Genomic DNA, 14,165 nt, shown 5'->3' with positions numbered 1-14,165 from the left:
TTAGAAAACCAACCAACCAACCAAACCAAAACAACAAACCCAAACAACCCCAAGCCTCACTTTCAGAGTTTTATCTGCTGCAAGGACAGGTCAGCCTCTTACTCGGTTCTGGTGGAAAAAAAAACCTCCTTAAATAGGTAGCATGTCTTGGTGAAGAGCTGTTAACACTGTTACTATGCTGCACAACTTGTTTTTTTCCAGCCAGCGGCTCTGGTCACCAGTCAGTGCTCCTCAGGAATGCGTTTGGAGGCAACCTTCAGGGAAAGCTCCATTCGGGTTCCAGATTGATGAGGTAAAGCAACAGACCTTAGCATTTCCTTAGTCCATCACAATGGCGCCTGCAACACCTCAGTTCACCACTGTGCTGGCAGATGTATAAAACAAAGTCCGACGTTAATTTATTGGTAGTGGAGAAGAGAGATCTCTGCTCCTTCATCTGCACTATTCTATGAATTATATGCTTATGCAAGGTGAAATGCTGAATTTTTCTATGCAACGTAATTTATGATGCATTTGCTGCTAGCAGATAAGAAAGTTTTGCCAGTTTTCAGTCATGCTCATTATATATACAAGCTGGAAATAAATACTTTTGGCTTTTGTTGGAAGGTTCAATTTTATCTGGAAGTGAAATGTAAGATAGTGTCACACACCACCACTATCTGTAGCCTTTCTTTTGGGGGGGGTGGGGTGGGGTGGGGTGGGGAGTGGAGGATGGGGAAGGGGTTTATCTTTCTTGTCATAGTAAAGGAATAGTTTGACATTAAAAAATAGTTGTTTCTAATAAACAAACAAAAGCCCCTTGCAGTAGACCATTGCATCTGCCCTAATATGGAGACAAATAGTATGTGTGTGAAAGTGACAGCTAGTGCAGAGAACAGAACAGGATCCTGTTACACATTTGCATCAATTACACAGGGCAAAACACCGTGTCACCCAGGGAGCGTTCTGTGGCGGCCACCAGTGTTTTCCTAGGTGAAAGGGTAATTATTTTGCTGTTAGTTCTTAATTTATTAATAGTCAGCACCAAATGTTAGGGTAAAAGATTATTCCAAACACAGTGACAGGTCAGCTGTGTGGAAGATGTAGCGATTTTGTTGCTGATAAGAAAAGCTATTAGCGTAAAGATAAAGGTCAGCTTGGAATCTGAATGCTCTTGAGTGGCATTGAAAGAAAGAAATGAAAAGTGAAATAAAATTATGTACTGGTGTAAATTGGTACAAGACTACAGAGGTAAGTGAAACTTTAGCTTGCTGTTCCAGCTAACCATTTTGGTCATACTAGCATTGAGAAAGAAACGGCCAAGAGCCTGATCCAATTAACGTTTAAATAACAAAAAGTCAGGTTTTTGAGAGCTTGGCCTGGGTCTGGAGAGTCATCCCTAAATATAGTACATACACACAGATGAAAGTAGATCTTACTGAAGATCTACTTGCTGAAGATTCATTGCTTTATTGTGTTTATACTGTTTTTGTTTCTTCAGAGGGAGACTGACCAACTTTATTTGTTGGATGGTTGTTTTGTGGCATTTCTTTGTTTTGTTCTTAGTAACTTTGAACAGCTTTTGAATGTGAAATGGCAGATATTCTGCTGTAATAAACAACACAAACCCCAGTGTATTTGTGACTGGAATTCTTTGCCCCAATAATTAATTCCATAACTTGCTATGTGTGCTCTGTGTTTCTGTATGTAGTGTGCATAAGTTTCTATTGGCTAAAAACACATACTTTAAGTCTGAAAAAATCAGGTGAACCACTTTCTTTGGATAATATGCCTCAGAAAGCTGGTGGGAAACCAAATGCTTTTAATTTTGTGCTAAACTTAAACATGGCTGTGCAATGTATGCAAGGTTGTTATCGAGGCTTGTCTGCAAGGACAGCAGGTTCATTGTGTTCCAAGTGAAGATTACTCCTGAAGTACACTTCCCATTAACCTTCTCCCAGCTGTACCAAGAGTGCTCCAATGATGCAGCTTTTCCTGCTGGAGAAAATCTGTGTTATGTGAACTGGCTTTGACTTTACAGGTAAAGAAAGATCAGAAAAAATGGTTTCACATGTAGCTGGACATCTGTAGCATTAGTTGTAGACTGCTTGCATGCTGAATAGCTGTGTGCAATGTGACATTCACACCTCATGTACAGAGTACACAGCTCCTTAATTTTTTTGGTGCATGTAGAAACAGCAAGGATTGTTTGTTTTGGTTGGTTTTAGGCTTGTGGGGTTTTTTTTGCTTGGCTGTTGTTTGTGGTTTTTATTGGTGGGGTGGTTTTTGTTTGGTGTATTTTGGTTTTTGTTTCTTTCTTCTTTTTCTTTTTTCCTTAGATGTTTTTGCACTGCAACAAGTATAAAATTCACAGAATGGAATCCTGAGAGAATTGCTTTCTTGTTTCATTTCCTGGGCTTACGTTACACTTTCATCATTAAATCAGGAATAATTTGGGTAAGACCTAACATCCAAAGTGGAATAAACAAACTTGAAGAAATTTAGGACAGTTTCACACTTAGAGTTATTCACTAGGTTATTCTTCTGAAGAATATCTCAATTTGCTATTGTTTCTTGCTTTAGTCTTTGGGGATCTTCTGTGTCCATAAGCTAAAATCACAATCTTTGCTGGTAGCTGGCATAAAAGAATTTCTTTACCATGTTGCATGAAACTAACAAAAGCAAACTTCTGTTCATTTTTTTTTGTTTCCTTTTTGAGATATTTGCCTTTATTGTGTGGGGTGAGTTCAAGAACCTCTCTTTCATGTTCTATGTTTTTTGTTTAGTGACAGATTTACTGTTAAGGGGAGAGACTATATGGGTGATAGTGGGAGAGGAAGTGAAAGATATATAGAAATACATTATTTGATTTTAAAACCGTGGAATTACTTCCTTGTCTAATGAAGAATGTAATGAAATACATTAAGAAACTATTGCCTACCCCTGTCTCCAAGGCCCATGGAAGAGAACTGAAGGGAGTTTGCCCTCTTGTAAACACTCAGAGGCGATTGCCAGGCGGCAGGGAGTGGGGGGTAGTGGATGTGTTCTGAACAGACACTACCAAATAATGGGGCAGGGAGACAGGTCAGAGGAGACAGGATTAACTGTCTGGGAAGAGGGCAGCACAGAACGAGGAGTCCTGCAGTCAACTGGTAAGTTTAAACACAGTTCAGTAGGTGCAACTGAAGCACACTTGAAGTCATTCCTCTTCTTTCATAGATTCGGTGTCTCTGTTTACAATGGGTCGGCAGAAAAGGCCTTTTTAGGAAACTTGGTTTGGATTTTAAGCATGGTTTTTAGATGTTCTACATTTCTTATGTTTTAGAACATTCAAATGTTATCCAGTAGGGTAGGGGAAAAAAACCCCAAACATTTCAAATCAGGTTTTCTGGTGAAGTTGAGTTCTACAGAAAGGGAACTGACTGCTACAAGGTGAGTTGTTTGTGAGGTGCTGCCTTTCTTGCTGTAAAGTAATTTTAATTTATGACCCCCCCCCCCCCCCCCCAATCTTCCTTTGTGTGACATTTTCACAATGTTAGAATGTTTAGTATCCCCCCACAAACACACCAATATTACTATAATTTCAAAATGTCTGGTAAGTGCTTAGCATGTCTCAGTGCTCACGGTTTGGTCATACTTAGCCAATTGCAAACACTGCCAATGAAAAAACAACAGGGGGTTGGCAAAGCTATTGACAATGCCTTTTGCAGTGTTTGAACACAGTAATAATAAGCTGGGCTTTACCCTTCATTCTGTCTGAAAAATCACCTGTGAATTTACATGAAGCAGCTAACCAGCTGCTCTGGAATTGGAGACTAACCCACAACCTTGCTTACCTGAAATGATTCCGATGTTCCTAAAACAGCTGGATAAACAGTGCAGGCGACAGAGAGGGCCCCCAAAAAAGAGGAGGATATGGGGCATGTGATGACACAATTGAATAACTTTGTCACCAGCAGCTACGGGTCACCTTGACAGGATGCTAGGACAAGCAATTCAAACCAAAAGCACAGCTGAGGAGTAGATAAATTGGGAATTCTACAGTTAGATGTTTAAAGTGCTGGAAAGAACAGTAATTTAGTTACTACAGAAGGATTATGTGCATTAATGCAGCTCTGGAATTCCACAGAAGTGGTACTACCTTCCAAGCAGCCATTAATCTGAGTAAAGGCAGATTTTTGTGACAACAGCTTGGCCTTCACTGATGTTTCACTTTGGTGCAGTTGATAGCACCTCAGGAAGTATTGGTGAAATGCAGCTGACTAACAAGGCTCCCTGTAGTAGTTGGGTTTTCATTTACTGACATAAACCAACTGCATGAACTGTTAATGGTCAGAAGTTACTTTTATTAGGCTGCAACCAAATACCAGAGCAGACACAAAAGCTTTCTTCTAACACCTAGCTTTCCAAAAAGTATTTTTGAGTGTCACAACTGCAGTTTCTTTGAAGGCTATTTGATTGTAGTGCTAATTTGTGATCATAACACTCTATTTCTGTGAAACAAAATAAAGAGAGGATGTTCCCAAAGAGCAGGGTATAATGCTTGTAGAAATATTCCTTACAGGTAGGCAGAAATTATTCATATTGATTTAAATGAGTGGAAAAAAATAATAGAGACCTGTATGTACTCTACAGAAGCACAGCCATTATTCTGATCACTCAGCCTGATGCTTTTGCTGTTCGCAAATTGTTTTGAGTGCATCAATGAGCATAAATAAACCATATTTTTACTGGAATTTCAATTATCAGCCCAGTGAAATGTATCAGAGGTACCATATTGCTAATGCTTACAGCACAAAGTTGTGTTTAAATAGTGAGAGATTCAGTTCTCGACTAGGGTGCCTGTCACAGATGCTGGGATTTTTAAATACCGGTGGGACCCTTCTAGTCAAATGGCTTGACCTGTGCCGCTTGGACCAGGCATTTTTGGTTAATAAATCATCATGAAGCTTTTAATTCCCTCCTGAGCTATGGAAACTATTCTTTGAATAATAAGTCTGATTCTGAAAGAAATATTTCCAGTGATGGAGAATCCTGGGTGTATTGCTCCAATAATTATCTACTGCTGCGGTTAAATTCTTCTTCTTTTTTTTTTACTCTGAGTTGTTTTAGCTTTGGCATTCAGTGACTGCACCTGATAAGATCTTTTCTTTCTGCATTAAAGATCCATTGCTGATTAGAAGCATCTTCTCTGTGCAAGTATCAGCTGATCTCTGATGAATTATCTTCCTCACTGCCTGTTGAAAAAGCACATTGATTAGAGCTTTCTCAAGACTATGGGCAGAAGTCATCTCTCCTGTAGCAGCAAACTCCTTCTGAGCTGCTTCTAGACTTTTTGCAATTTAAAAATGGCTGTTAGGGCAGCACTGTCCAGGCTGCAGGTTTAGTGCTTTACATTGTTTCACTCTCATCGCTGCATCTCCCCAGGATTCTTGCTGTTGAGATAAACTAATATTTCTGCTTTGTTAGGCTTTGGGTGAGGTTGCCATCTTGAAAGTGATCTGTGGGATTTTTTGTTCTTAAGCATTGTTACTTGTGATTATGTTGGAATTCAGGTGAGCTTAGCTCATCTGTGTAACTGATGTGATCCAATTCACTGACTTCTGCTATACAGTGTTTAGTACCAGTGATTCTGGCCCCCCCCCCCCATTTATCCATTTTCTTCCAGTAACTGATAAAAGTACCACCACTGCCTCAAACTCTCTGATACTCTTGCAAACATCTCTCTTAAATGATTCCATGTTATATAGCTTTTGTGATAGCTCTTCACTGCTTTTCAGTCATGGTGGGAACCTCATTAATTTTTGTGGAGTGGCAACTACCACTATAGAAATGCTGTGCTTCAAAGAAGATGTTATGCAGTCACATCTGTTACAAGCCATGCTTAGTGTCAACCCATTCACCTACCAGTTGGTTTTGTAATATATTTTAAAAGGTTTGTCAAGCTCTACTTTCCACATAACTGTGCTGGTTATTGTTAATTATCTTGCTGCCCTTCAGTCCTGTTTGCATACACTACCTTGTCATGATTTAGCTTTGTATTGATGTTAATCTGACTAGCCTGCAATTAATTGGGCCATCTACTACTAACCTTTTAAAATAATGATAAAGCATCAGAACTTTTCCAGCTCTAGAATTCCTTCTAAGAGGAAACACCCCATTCTGGAAAACAAACCTAAATCTTTCAAAGACCTGCTTGTCTGATCCTGGAGGTTTAAACACCTTTCCTGCTAGTTAGTGTTTCACATGTTGCCTAGTGAGTGATAGTATAGAAAGAATTTCCTCCTCTTTGTAAGAGCTGTATTTCATTCTGCCTCTTGCAATTGGTGCTGAGGACCTGGTGTCTCTGCACTACAAGGGTTTGGGTATTTTGAACCAGCTCTGTCCTCTACTGCAGACTAGATGTCTGTTACTATTTGGAAGGTGTTTTCTGGTTTTGTTTCATCTCCCCGTTGCAACTACTTGAGAGCGGTGGCTGAAATACACTTCAAAAGCCCACATGTGATCTGAACTAAATGCTGTTATAGACACATTCCAAGTTGATGCCTTTGGGCTTTTCAAGCCTGCCTTGCATTCTCTACTGTATAAAATAGGATCAAGTGTCTATGCTGATACCTTTCTGTAGTGTTCTCTGAATGCAGGTAGTGACCCACGTTGTATTTGAAGTATGTTATCTGGCACATATCAGAAGTCCTCACGTAGAAGTTGGGACGATACATTCATGCAGAAGAAAATGAATCACTTCAAAAGGGAAGTACATGTTCCTGCTTCTGCTAGACTGTGTGAGAGGCATTGTGTTCTCAAAAGCACCAAGTGAGTTCCGACCTCTCTGAACTCTGTGCATAAAAATTACTTATTCTGTGCAGAACAAAAATTTTTTTAATGGCTTGAGAGGGGAAAAAAGAACAACCCAAAATTTTGGCTCAGAACATCTCTCTGTGAATTCTTTTACTGGATGAGAATACTTATGGCATATTTTGCAGTCCCATACCAAAACAAATTCTCTTCTGGAAGTTGAGGTACATTATGAATACTTCATGAGCTGATTATTTATTTATGGGAGTTATGGTTTCATTAAAAATGGCACTACCTGCTGGGCAGCACAGCTATGCTTTTAACAGTTCTTATCAGGTTGTTAAAATTACACAGGTGATGAATATTTCAACAGTGAGAGCAAACCATTTAACAAACTACATTTGCTCAAGAGTCTTCTGCTACCCAAACCAGCAATGTCTGTTAATTTGTGTAAATAACTAAAACTGCATATTAAGAAAGGGAACTTAATGTTGCCCATAGGAATTTCAGCAAGTCAGAGGATGACTTTTTTTGAAGCAGTAAATCAGTGTCTAGAGATCATTTTAGTCCACACTGAAAACACTTTGAGCTAGCAAAAACTGCACATCTAAAAAGAGGGGAAATGTAAATTATTGAAAAATTATTCTTCCCTTCCTCCCCAGTCAAAAATGTGATTAGTGTACACTAGTAAAAGCAATGGGTTATAGCTAGGGGCAGCCAGCTTTGCTATTCATTGCATGTAATTAGCATTTTGAGTGTTGGTTCTAATTATTGACAGGAAATTTTGTTCATGCATTTGCTCAGTGTAGTTTTAAGGATTTCCACTTGGTGGAGCTTTATGATTGAATTTTTAATATAGAAAATTGTAGATGTTTTTGACTCCTATTCAGGAACTTCTCCACTGTGACACCAAAAAAAAAGGAAAAAAAGGGCCAAATTTGAGACAATTAAAGGAAGAGTAAGTTTCAGCTATTTAGTGTTCCCTTTCACTTGATTCTTGGATCAGTGGTGTCTTTACAAGATGCAGTTATGGCAGGAGTGTTGAAACTAGATGCTCTTTAAGGTATCTTCCAACCCCAAACGTTCTGTGATGCTATTCTATTACTTGGAAATGTGACTAAAATTAATCTTTTGAAAGCAAGGGGGCATGCTAGCTATAATAGGTTCTGAGATGTATATTCATAGGTTCTGATATGTATAGTCTATTTACAAGTTTAATATTAGTACTCTGTGAATATGTGTTTAGTTATAAATAAGTTTAAAAATATAATAGTAGTGTACAGTAATATTTTATTCCTCCTGCATAGAGTTTTAGTAGATTCTGAGGGATCCTAAAGACTTTTAGAAATTACTTTCTTAGAATAGAATGCCTGGTAAATGGAAGTTTTCACTGAGAGGCAATATGTGAGATTTCTGTCCTTAGACTCAGAACTAGACGGGACCAGGCCATTAGAAACCTCAAAATCAGCACCACTTTTGAACAGAGGACTGTACCATGCAAATTCTTTTGGGATGACCCCCCATCCCTATAAAAACACCAACCAAACCCCTCAACAGCACAACCAAAACCTCCAACAAACAACAAGCTAGTCTGAGTTGTTGTGAGCTGTAAACCCTGAAAATTGACATTGTGGAATGTTCTTGACTTTAGAACCTGAAGTAACATATTGGGAAGAAGGGAAGGGAGATAATTATAACAAAGAATGAATTCCTACTTTAGTAGTTTTCAAATATGAAATACAAAATATCAACTGCAAACATAAGAGTTTTATACAGCAGGCAGTGGACCTCCCCCAAATTGAGTGAATAGAAAAATGTCTTGGCAGTTGGAGGGAAAACCTGGATGTCTGCCTGACAGACATCTGAATGCCACATAGTGATTGAGCAAACCAAAATAAAGCGAACCAGGTCACCTTGATTTGGGCTACACACAGATGTAGATTGACTGTCTAGAAAAGAAATCAGTTTGGATCCCTTGGGCAGAGCAGTCATATCAGAATGCCAGTCTCGCCATGCTGATTAGCCCTCTTGAGAACCATGTCTCTGCACAGTGCTGCCGATACCTTTCTGTGTCTTTAGGTGTCCATGTTGGCAAAGCAGTGTAAACTCCTTCACTGCCTTCCCCCCTGGATCAACTAGATTGCCTTAAACTGATTTATTATTATTTTTTTTAAATAGGGATGGACTTTAAAAATGTGCAAAATATTCCTAATGAATCTTTAATGTTTTTACTGTTACCATGCCTTCCAACTTCACCAGACTAGAAAACAGGAGAAGAAAAAAGCCTAAGTGGAATAGCTGACGACAGGAATCCTGAGGGAAAGTATCTAGAGGAATAAATAGCTTTTGAGGCCAAACTTCTGTTTATAAAACATATATTTACACTCTTCAGTGTATGCATTTATTCAGTGTTATGTATTTCTATATCTATTTAAGATATATGTAAATAATTTTAAGATGTTGGAACTAAAATATCATTGCTAAAGTGAGCTGTGGGAGCTAGATAAGAACAAACTGAAAGATTTTTTTTCATTATTCCCCCCCCACCCCCCCCCCCCCGGGCTTCTTTTCTAGGAAAGTATATTGCCTTTTGACTAGATGTGTAGAAAAGAGAAGCTGAGAGATGGTACAGAGGGCAGAGCTGGGCAGCAGTGTCAGTGACTGGGAATGGTTGTTTCATGCCTAACTGCCAATTTTGATAGGTGCTTTACCATAAATGTTTTTCAGTACCCAATGTAGTGGTAAAGTTTTCTGTAACATTTCTTTGGCATTCAACAAGTTTCATTTCAAGTCAATGTTAACCACTGGCTAGCAGTCTGAAGTATCTATTCTCTAGATTTTATTTTATTCTTTTCAAAATGAGACACACTGGTGGTAAAACACTTCTGCAGTGTTTTATCAGAGGCAATGATGGTCCCATGTATACAGATGTGTGCAGACAGGAATGCTTTGTAAGTATTAACACATGAAGCATCATCACATCTCTGTGAGGTCAGAGAGAAGGCTTACTTGCTTTGTGGGTAAGAAAAGGCAGAGAGAGACTAGTTCCAAACAGACTGGTGATATACTCAGTCTGTGACAGAACTGGAAAATCTTTCTTCTCTCAGCTCTCTCCTTCAGCAAGAGATTGCTCTTTCTCATTTGTGACCTCTCTTTTACCCTCTGCCTTTTCATTCATGCCTGTTTCATGTGTATACAGAGCATTACAAGGCCATATTGCAATTGCATAATTGTACTGAATTAAATACCACATACCATGTATATAAAAGGTAGATGATTGTGGGTTTTTTAGGTAAAATTTTAACCAACCAATCTAAAAGGAGTAAATTTGAATTCACAGGAGAAACAGTTTTGAGATCCTTTTCCATCTGCTAGCTTGTTGTTTATTCTTGCAGCCACAGTAGCTGTGCATTAAGTAACTGCACAAGTGAAATATCCAGTGTATAAAAGGTAGCATTTTTAACACCACGAAGGAACTAATGCTTACCCAGCAGAACTGCAAGACATTTGGAAACATAGGAAGATGAGTTAATGAGGTAGAAATTGTATATGTGCACCATCTGAAAAGCATGCCAAGCAGGACATGAGGCAGTGGGCCTTTTTCTTTTTTTACACTGAAATAGAAAGGAAATGAGTTTGTTTTACAGAGTTTGGTGTATTTTTAAGATAGTTTATTTACTGACATATTTACCGCTCAGAAAGTATTAGGAAAGAATTAAATATAATAGAAGTATTTAAAAATGTTATTAATGAAGCTTTTTGTTGCATGCTTGGGGGAATACTTCTAAATGTGCCACTACATACTGTGTGTAATTTCTTCTCTTCACATGTAATTTCTCAATGTTAAATGAGGAGTTGTATAGAGGTAAAGATAGACTAAAAGGGCTAGCACATGAACTGCTGGTGCTGTGAAAAGCCATATTGCTAATTATATAGGACATGTTGCTTTTATGTAGAATGGTGAATGCATTACTAATAGAGTTCACAATCAAACACGACTTGCTGTGTCTTGTTGGTTATATTTTTTGTTTCTTCTTCCCCTAGCTGAGTTTTGGGTAAATGATCCTTCATTTCTTTCCACAGCTTTTAAACTCCCAATGTGAACAACATGTTTTTTTTTTTCACTTCAGCTTTTGGCTGCTATTTAATGAAAAGTAGATTTGATGTATTGGCAGTAAAACAAAGGTAATGCTTTTATCAGGGATTAATGATTTTCTTGTTGTCCTTTTACATGTTTGTGGGAAAGCACTGTAATACAGCCTTTTTTAAAGCTAATGCAGGATTGGTTATTCTAGTCTGAAAAAGCACAGAAGGGAAAAGAGTTTTCTTTTGCATGGAAAAGAGTTTTCTTTTGAATGGAACTGTACCATCCCAAATTTCAATGCTGCTCATATATGTATTGATGTGTGCCAGTCTTTATGTGTACTTTAGATTTTGTCTTTATACCGTGTATATTCATTAATCATGTATGAAATTGCTCCAGGAACAGTGATCTTTCTGGAATGAGATATGTGTGAAGAGTAGGTGTGCATCTCCTGGGAAAAGAGGTTTATATGGGGTTTTTTTGTTTCATTAACAAATTTAAGGAAATTTTTGTTTCTTTAGGAGCTCAAATTATGTTAACCTGGAATGAAATTAACTCACAGGGTGGTAAAAGTGAAGAATGTTGTATTACTGAATATTACAGATGCTCAGATGAGGGAGCTATTGGCCTGGAGACACACTAGTGCCTGAGAAAACTAGGGGGAAAAAATATTCTATTTAGAGACTCCTCTGCTTATATGTCATTTTCTGTATTTATCTGACCTTTTGCTCATTCTTTATTACCAGGGCAATTTACATAAAATAGGATCTATGCCATTTATGAGTTCATGTGCTCCTGCTGGTTATTCTTCCCTTGAAGTTCTAATCCTTTGTGGCATTTCACCCCAAAGCACTTTACAGTAATTGCTAATTGATATAAAAGGATCACTTCATCCACCCCTGACATGTAGCACCTCGGCAGTGAAACTCAGAAGCTGTCTAACAGTGAGCAGTAGGACTACAGAAGATTTTTAGGAGGGGAAAAAAATAGCCCATCAAACTGAAAATGGATAGGCTATTTACAGTCAGAAATTAGCTGCAATATCTGTTTCAGGATTGGGTTAGGGCACTGGGGTTAATATTCCTGGTCTTCAGAAAAGAGACCTTTCATCATAAGAAGAGGACACAGTGGCTGCATTACATTTTATTCAGAAACTAGCATCTCCAGAAATGCATTACCCCTGAAATTCAGTATATTTTTCTCATAACTTGTGAACTGGATCAGTGGAGACCTGAAGAAAATACATATTATTATTTTTCTTTCCTTACAGAATCACAATCTGTGTATACTGCAGGTTTTGGGATTGCTTCAAGACTTCTCAGTTAAGACATAGTTTGGCAATCTTAGCCTATCAGTGGGGTTGTGGAGTTAGATGAATGTCCAAACTGGGGCTGTGATTGGCAGCCACAAAGGGGAAGCAAACATAGTGGAAGCCCTTCAGAAGCCTTTAGACAGTAACACGCTGTTCCCAACACTCAGCCTTGAAGTATGTGCACATGAGCAGCAGATGTCCAATAGGTACATCGTTTGTCATTTATAAAATAGGCCATAGGAAGAGACGACGCAGCACAAGCCTGGTAAGCTGCCAGTAGAACTTCCTGAAAAACTAGGAGGAAACTGCCCCAGCAAGTGCTGCAGGTTTGCTAAGATGTGGGTGAATAACTGAAGTTTGTGTGTATGCTGCTACTTAAAATGTGTAGATAGCTGTCTCTCATTGTGTACCCCCAGCTTCTCTCATGGCTGCATGACAGGTTTGCCTGTGCGTTTGCCCCCACTTGTTGGATATAATATTGTTTATGCCTATATTACCTGTGTATTCCTGAGTGATTTCATTAATTTGATGTGTAACTATGTAGCAGTCAGTGGCACTTAATTTATTTTCCAGATTTATGTCTACCATTAAAAGAGAAAGCCTGTACAAAGCTTTGAGTGACATGACTGTAATTAAATTTTAAATAACTATAAATTACAATATAACTGTAAGTTAAAGTTAACTATCAGTTAAAAATAAACTTCACAAGCCAGCAGTCTTTGCTATTCAGAGAGGTGGTAATTTATCAGCAGTCTGCAAAAGATAATTTGGTCTCAAGTTGTACATGAAACCTCACAAACTGAGTGACTTTTACAGCGTTCAAAGGGTTTCTACTTCTTTGATAGTTTTAGACCAAGGGCATATTTGGGATCCCAAGTTCTTAAGGATGACTATCTTAAATGCACTCCAGTAAGTGCTGAAGTGGTAGCAGATAATAAAAAGAAAAGCTTTCCTTCACTTGAGTTAATTGATACTTACAATGAATATCTTAAGTTCCACTAGTAAGTGGCTTGTACAGATTCTAGAGCATTTGTCATGCATGCAATGTTTATAATGTGCAAGAGCCTCATTAAAGTGAGGGTCATTCTGGGAGCCGTGTCTTATGTAAGTGGAAATCCAATCCTGTGCTTGGAAACAAGCTGATATGAGTGTCAGAAAAGCTTTGATTTACAAAAACTGTTTTCTAAGGAAGTTGAGGAAAACATTGGGATTTAATATTTTTTTTCCTCTTCCTTTTCTTTTTTTTTCCTTCTCAAGGACCTAAGAATGACTCAAAGGCTGCATGACCTGCTGCTTGACTTTAGAATACTTTCAAGTTACTTCTAAATTCATCTGTCTCAAATTCAACAGAAATAGTTCCAGAGAGAAAAGCATTGCAAGTGTTTTCAAGCAGAGGTAATGTTAAGAATGGCCAGGTCTGTGGAGGAGAAATACTAGCCTGTCCCTACATAGTTTTCTTCAGGGCCATCAGGATTTCCTTGCCTGTTGGAGATGGTTGACTCATACAGCACAGAAGGACTTACGGTAGTGTGTTCAGTATCCCAGTGTGGTCAAGAAGATGGGACTTGGAGGAAGGAGTGGAGAAATCCACCAAGTAAAATCGGTAAACTGTTCTAGTTTAAAGGAAAGGTAGAAGCTTCTCAAGAGACTAAATGCACTCCATTGTGGCATTTTCACAAATATAAAAAAGCTTAGTCTTTGGAAAATATGGAGGTGTTTAAGAGGGGATTGGACGTGGCACTTGGTGCCATGGCTTAATAGTCATGAGGTCTTGGGTGACAGGTTGGACTTGATGATCTTTGAGGTCTTTTCCAACCTTATTGATTCTATGAAATATGAGATTGGACTAAACCAGGCTGAATTTATAAAGGTTCATATGTTGGCTTTTCAAAAACAGGTGGTTTGCTGTGGCCCAGATTTAAGGAGATGATACTGGTATGTGATTAAATATACACAAAGTTTGCTTAGCTTTCTTGCATAAAACTGTGGGTTGTT

The sequence above is a fragment of the Dryobates pubescens genome, chromosome 22 (assembly GCF_014839835.1).
Source record: "Dryobates pubescens isolate bDryPub1 chromosome 22, bDryPub1.pri, whole genome shotgun sequence".
NCBI classification, from domain to species: Eukaryota; Metazoa; Chordata; class Aves; order Piciformes; family Picidae; genus Dryobates; species Dryobates pubescens.
Note: the sequence above shows the minus strand (reverse complement) of the source record.